Source organism: Sander lucioperca, chromosome 24 (assembly GCF_008315115.2).
Source record: "Sander lucioperca isolate FBNREF2018 chromosome 24, SLUC_FBN_1.2, whole genome shotgun sequence".
Lineage (NCBI taxonomy): Eukaryota > Metazoa > Chordata > Actinopteri > Perciformes > Percidae > Sander > Sander lucioperca.
Genome location: NC_050196.1, coordinates 10,735,733 through 10,742,662, shown reverse-complemented (window position 1 = coordinate 10,742,662; position 6,930 = coordinate 10,735,733). Strand labels below are relative to the sequence as shown.

Sequence of the window (6,930 nt, the reverse complement as noted above, 5' to 3'; positions counted from 1 at the left end):
TTTTGTAAAGCTGACTCAGAAGTCAGACTGATGCATTTAAAGCAATCCGGAATAAACAACTGATTCATAATCATTTACACCACATAGTAAAAACAGACACCTTGTTATAAATGTGAATTCAGCAACTGTTTCTGCTGAAGTTTCTTCTAGACCATGATCTAGATGGCTCCACAGCACTCATTGGCTGAGTCCCGAACCCACTGCTCTATCATTATCATTCCAGTAATGCTGGCACTCAACGCTTCCACTCCTCATTTCCACTGAGAATACAATCTGAGCTGAGATGGAGGGTGAAAGCATGCGGGAATCCCCCAGGGACTCGCAGACTTAAGTAAACTAAGAGGAACGCAAACTCCCACAGAGACAGGCCCCTTATAATAGAGTCTGAATAAGAAAACAAAACAAGCTCCTCCACTCCTCTTACCTTCCACATGATTAAAATCCCATTATCCATAAACAAAGTGAAAAAGAGAGGAAGAGAGAGCGAGAGGTGGGGAGAGAGTGGAGGCTATCTTTGTCTCTCTCTCTCCTCTGTGGGACGCGCCAACAGCAGCAGAAGCGGTGGTGGCATGCAGCGAACTTGGGAGTCAGTGAGGATGTGGATAAGTCTCCGTGGCTGTGTCATCACCTCTCATGACATGTTTCCTCCCCTGCCTGTGTAAGCCTTTCCATCCTGACCCGGCAGAGAGAGAGAGAGACAGAGAGAGCAGGGGGAAAACTAGTGCACCGCCCTCCTCTCTATCTCCCCTCCCCGCCTCTTCCTCTCTGTCCATCCCTCCCTCTCTGTTACCCTGTATTCAAATCTGCCAGTGGGCTGCCCTGCCTCTAAGTAGGCCAATCACTGAACCACTGGGGGTGGAGTCTGGGCTGGCTGTGTGCAAGTGTGAATTTGCAGTCAGATGTGTCATATAGAAGATCTGTGTGTTTGTGTGCATGTGTACTTGTTCTTGCGCATATGCTCGCTTGCATGCAAACTCGTATGTGGAAAGCCAAGTTACATCTTGCATTGGAGTAAAAAGACCTCACTGTGATCTTTACACCTTTTTACCATTTGTTCTCAAATCTGGTGTTCAATTAATAGCCAAGTTGTGTCTTGTGCCCAGCACGAACAAATAAAGCCAGTCCCCAAAAGTGCAGTCACATTAAACTTATAGGTGCTCCAAGTATTTGCTCTGTCTCCCATTCACTTCAATTGAAGACAGTATGACAAATTCAAGCATGCATTTCCTTTTTGGGTGCAATCTCCTTTGTTGAAACTTTTCCCTGCAGTTGCACAGCATTGCTCTTGTGCGCTGTTAGCAGTTTGTAATCGCTCTGCTCAGTATTCATTACCCACATTGGAACCGAGTCATCCATTTTCAGGGCTGAGTGTGGGACAATTTCATTGAATGGAAGGTTCATAAACAAATGGCTTATGTGATGACAACTTTAAAGGCTGGGTAAAAATAAACATTAAGGGTGTTGAAATGACCAGAGGCCTGTCCTACGAAGCAAGATTTGGCGTTAACAAGGTAACTTCAGGTTCAACCCAGGGTTTTGTGTATCACGATGGGGGATCACTTGTTATTGGGTTGTTGCTTGGGAGCAGGTTATGTTGGAGATTAGAGATCAACCGGTGTAAAAGCACCGCCTACTGACCAATCAATACTCGATTAATAATGGCGTCACCGTTCTTAGAATATCCGGTGGAGCTTGGTGCGCAGAGAGAGAGCGGTGCGCTTATAAAAGTTAAAACATTTAGAGACCGACAACCCCGTCAATATTCCCTGATGGGTATTTTTATGAAAGATATAGATGTCCAGCGGAAGGAATTACGTATAGGCCATTTGTTGGCTTCTTGAGCTGTGTGTTGCCAATGCCACACATCGGTTTGAATTATGTTTTTATATTTTTTATTTGCTCTCACGATCGCTTACCACTGCAGGTTGCAACTGAAATAATAGACTAAAGCAACAACAGTTTATGGAAAGCACTTGTGTAATTATGGTCAGATCTTGTGCCTGACTGATGGGGAAGTGATATTGATAAGCGTTGTGATTTACGCATTTACAGCGTCGGCTATTTTTTGTGCCAGCTTTCCTTCCTGCATTTTGCCTGTAAACCATGTCGGTGTTCTTCATATTTATGTAGAATTATAGTTTGCTCTTATGTAAAATATGCGGCTCTGGAAGATGTTTGCGATTGGCCGTGCTGTGCAAACACCGCCTCTTTTATGTTAACGTGCCCGTCGCTGGATTGGGAAACCCTGGGTTGATTGAACTAGTTGTTAACCACCGTGTGACACAGCGGTTGTTGGGTTTGGTGAAGCCGGTTAACTGAAATAAATCCAGACATGTTGATCCTGCTTCGTAGTACAGGCCTCAGCACTCTCACAGCTCACATGGTTAATTTAGCATAATGCACCAACTCAATCAATACAAAAACATGGTCATGTCATAGCCTACTCATCACACTTAACTCCAATCATTTCTACTTAGTTGTTTTTTTGTTCTTATTGCAGATGTTTCACATTAAAAGCATACAAAGAATGTGAGTGTGGCTGCTATAAGATTTTTTGTTATTTAAAACATCGATGACAGTAAAATGTTTGCATTCATGCTTTATTGGAGTTATTGTAATTACTGGTTTCGGACTAAAAAGTGCCAACATACAAGTTGTATTTACAACCAAGAAACTTGTTTTAAAGCTGAAATGCATCTGACTGGGAATCTCTGCCATCCATGTCACATGACATGAACACGGAAAGAACACCAATTAGACAACAACAAAAAAACGCAAAGTAGAACTGATTGCAATTAATGAGTGAGTGAAAATAGCCTTTCTGTTAGAGAAACTCAAAGCAAAGATGTAGTAGCTATGAGTCGTAGTCGTACTGATGGAGTTAGTGCTTTGGAACTGTTATTTACTAATTAAAAACATTCATCTGTCTCCACTTGTGCATCCATGACACGTCCTCAGCAGCGATTTAACCTTTGCCATTTTTAATGTCTCCCGGCTGTCCTACCTTGAAACTTCAGCTGTTTTGGCTGCTACTCATAAAAAAACAACCCCCCCCTTTTTATGCGGCCCAAAAGGAAAGAAGCTTAAATTAATCCTGAGTCATTTACCCTCCCACACAAGGCAAGCTGCCCCACCAAAACTGCAATCTTTGATCAGAAATCCTTAGCAGTCACCAGCCGTCCCGTTGCATACCTCCCAGTCATGTCTTATTCACTGTGGATGGTGCTTTTAGACTTGCCAATTCTACATAACCGAAAGAGGGAAAAAAAGAATCATCAGAAACATTTTTTCAGAACTTTACAGTCCATATGATGTGAAAGCTTGAAGCAGGCTGCTCAATGGTTGCTATATCCTAAATGAGCCCTAACATTTTGCCCTAGGGGAGTGAGTCTTGTTGTTGAAAGTGTAGGACATGGTTCTTACCTCGCAAAGAGCTATGGGTTTAATTCCTTCCTGTATCCAGGACTGCATGATCCTAGAGCCAGAAATGGCCTTTTGGCCCAAAATTAAGTTTTGTGCATCAAATGGAACTGTTTGTTTGGGTCTGATAAGTTCCAGAAAGCATGTCCAAAATTGAATGCACCACTGAAAAGCCAAGCCCTGACAGACATTTCAAGATAGTGTTTTGGAATTCCTGTAAGGTCAGTTTCAAATGTTCTTTCACCACTTTGACTCAAATAGCTCAAATGGATGTTGTTTAGTGAATTCATTGAAGAGTTTTGACACAAACCTCTTCCCTGAAGTTAAAAAAATTCACAAATTCCAATGATCATGGAGGTATGTTATACCTAAACAAAAAAGAATACCATAATGTGCTACATGGCCATTAGCAGGGGTGTAGATGGCATGTTTTATATACAGCTTTTTTGTGGTGGACGGTTAGTACCCTGTGTGTGTCCATGTACAGTATTTGGATGTGTGCGCTGTTGTGGGGATTGTGGCTGTGTGTGTTTCTGGCGGTTGGAGTGGGATCAGTCGGGCTGAGGCGGATCCTTAAGAATGCTTCTCTGGAAAAGGACAGGGAAAGAGTTTCCATCTCGAGTCAGTTCCCGGCAAGAGCAAGACCGCTAACTTTCTCAACACTCTACTAGTCCCCCAAGACATGAAGTGTTCCCTCACCCCAGCAAGAAGGAAAATATAGACACATGCATAGTTAGTGCATTGACGTCAATGTAGACATTTTCAATTCATACTACTGAGAATGAATATGTTGAATATCTATGTTGTTGCGTTGTGAAATCAGAATGTATGTCTGAAGGTCACACTTTCAAGCATGTGAGTAATAATATTCATTTTCACTTACAAATTAGCTGCCAGTAGATTGATACAATTTCATATGGCTTGAAATGGAAAAGGAAATAATCAACATTTTACCCCAAAACCCTTTCACATTCTTTGAAAGTGATCTCTTCCCCTCATCTCTTTCGAAGCCAGCCAAACTACAGCATCTCATTAGAGGTTATAATGATAGACCGCTGAAAGGCTGAATTTATGAACAAAATAAATGATTTAGGGTTGGTATATAGGACTTTCATGCCGAAGCTTGATTTTTTTAAATATAAAAAAAAATAATGAAAATAAAGAACAGAAAATAAAGCTCTATCTCTAAGTAACCAACTAAACTATGAAGGCCCAGCTCCAGCTACATGAAAGGAGAGGTTATACCTGCTCTGAATGGCCACACTCAAAGTTGCAGTGAAAAGCTGCCCGTCACAAAGGGGGGCAAGGTGCAATAATTTCTTAAACATGGAGATAATGGCACGCATGTTTAGAGAGATCCTATAACCCTGCTTAATTTCTCACCTCCACACAACTGGCCAATCAATGCATAATGTGGGCAAATGTTGGATACAGAAATTGTTGAACATAGTTCCTCCGATGTCAGAAAGATGTGGTAACAGACACTGTTTCACCATCCAACAAGCTCTACTGTTGTTGCCTTTAGTCAGCGTTTTAATGCAAAAAGTATGGCGGCAATAAGAGCACTGCAACTATAGAAATCGCATGCAAATAAAGCTCAACACATTGCAAGATTGTGTTTTGTATGTGGACCATCGTAAAAAAGTCCATTTTAGTATTTTATTCAAAGTTTTTAACCTGCAGGGAGACCGTTGTGGAGAATACAGGCTCACCTTATCTTATTTCATTGATGCCAGAATGGAGATAGAGATACTGCACAGTCCTTGCATTTGCAAGTTATTTATTTCCCCCTTGGAAGTTATCCAACAGCACTCTTCAGAATTAAAGCGCACAGACACAAGGCCTCTTCATTCATTCAAGTCTCTCAGCAGAGGAAGTAGCTGAAGCTTTGTCAAGCGTCCTCTACTTCAACACCGCAAAGTCGAGTTTTTCACCTTGAACTATATGTTCCCGTCTTGCCCCTGGTGATATTACGATTGTGCTCCAGATGACATTGTGCAAGTAGAGATAAGGGTATTGAGTTCAGCATCCTAATTTGACATGCACAATGGACATGTAGTTATCTTTTAAGATTCCTGCACAGAAATATAGCCAAAAGAGATGATGACATTGTGGTTTTGTTTTGCTCTTAAGAAACTATCCCGCAAGGTTTTTGGCTATGTAATGCAGTTATTTTGCGTATTTTGATTTTACTCAGGTTTTATTGTAACTTTTTCAATGGCACCGAAGATGCTGTGACAGTAAAGCTAGTAAAACGTCTTTAAACGTGTTTTTATTGTTTACTTTATACCTTAGCTCATTTATTTATGAAATGTAGGGGGGGAACTTCTCTTGCCCTTTCATTTTCCAACCTTTCCATAACAGCTCTTTGAATTTAGGAAAGCTGGCTTTTACTGAGTTTAGAGAGGACTTATTTTTAACAACCAGGAATGCGTGGAATGCGGTGGAGACAGTCTCCTCTCTTGGGGTGAGACCATTACGGGGATAAAGCACGACAAGGTTACGACCAAGACCTTTGCAGAGGGCACCAACGCTGTGGGTAGTCCGGGATTTGCAGGACTTACATCATACATATGTGCAGAAGGACACATGACCACAATACTTAAATGGGTCTCAATCTATGCAAAACCAGCATCCTTTGATCCAAACGCACATATTTTACAGTTAAAAAAAACCATGAGCTCCATCAGCATATATTCCAGAGGCATCTTTATGACTTGGATATACAGTGCCTTAAAACCATCCCTAGTCACTGATCACTATCTTGGACAGTACATTAGATATACATTCATATTGCATGACTCATGAGAGGCTGGGAGATATTCTGTAGAGTTGACATATACATTTGCCACGGAGTGTGGTCGGGTCTCACCCGGGCCCTTAAGAAATTGTGTGACATTGTGACCTTTTGTGAAGCAATTCGGCAATCACAGCTAAGGCCCCTTTTGGAGAAATGCCAAACACATGTCCCCTCAAACTGACCTCTGGCCTTCTAAGTGAGTTCACATGCGGACAGTAAAGAGCTGGCTTTCATCAGCGAGGGGAAGATGTACAGCTAGTACCAGCCGAGCACAGACAGGAAAGTAGGAAAGAAGCGTTGTGTGTTTAGTTGAGGAGATTCTGTTGTTGAGTCTGGGAGCTATCTGTCTCTGTCAAGTGACATCTGTGAATGAACCGATCTAATCAGAGAGAAACTAATACAAAGAAAGTCCCCCGAAAAACAGATTTTGAGATGGAAGGAGCAGGGGGACAGACAGATTAAGAGAGATGGAGGGTTGGGGAGAGCGAGAGAGATAAAGAAGTCTAGGTAATAAACCGTAAATGTAGCTGCACTATTTTCTCTTAAATAGATGTTTTTGGTATGCAGTGTAGTCGTAAATCATGAGGGAACTGAAAAATTTAAAAAGGTCTGTATAAAATCAGCTAGGAGTATCTTTATTTTGTAGTTTGGGTGAACTGACCCTTTTTAAATATGCCCACTGAGAGTAGTTGAGACTACTCATTATAACT

The 6,930-nt window shown here is 41.6% G+C and overlaps 1 protein-coding gene and 1 long non-coding RNA gene across 4 annotated transcripts in view; one reads left to right on the top strand and one right to left on the bottom strand.

Annotated features, from left to right (window-relative positions):
- LOC118494450 overlaps positions 1-6,930 on the top strand; it is a 130,154-nt gene that overhangs the window by 44,420 nt on the left and 78,804 nt on the right. The window lies entirely within an intron of this gene.
- The window catches only part of LOC116044553 (E3 ubiquitin-protein ligase Midline-1-like), a 58,666-nt gene that overhangs the window by 40,983 nt on the left and 10,753 nt on the right, over positions 1-6,930 (bottom strand). The window contains exon 1 of one of the 3 annotated variants that reach the window (XM_035998503.1): positions 425-723. The exons of 1 other annotated variant lie outside the window; for it this stretch is intronic. The gene's annotated coding sequence lies outside the window, so the exon portion shown is untranslated. Of the gene's footprint in view, positions 1-424; positions 724-6,930 lie in introns of those variants that run through there. One more of the 3 variants, XM_031291835.2, reaches the window with a different exon arrangement.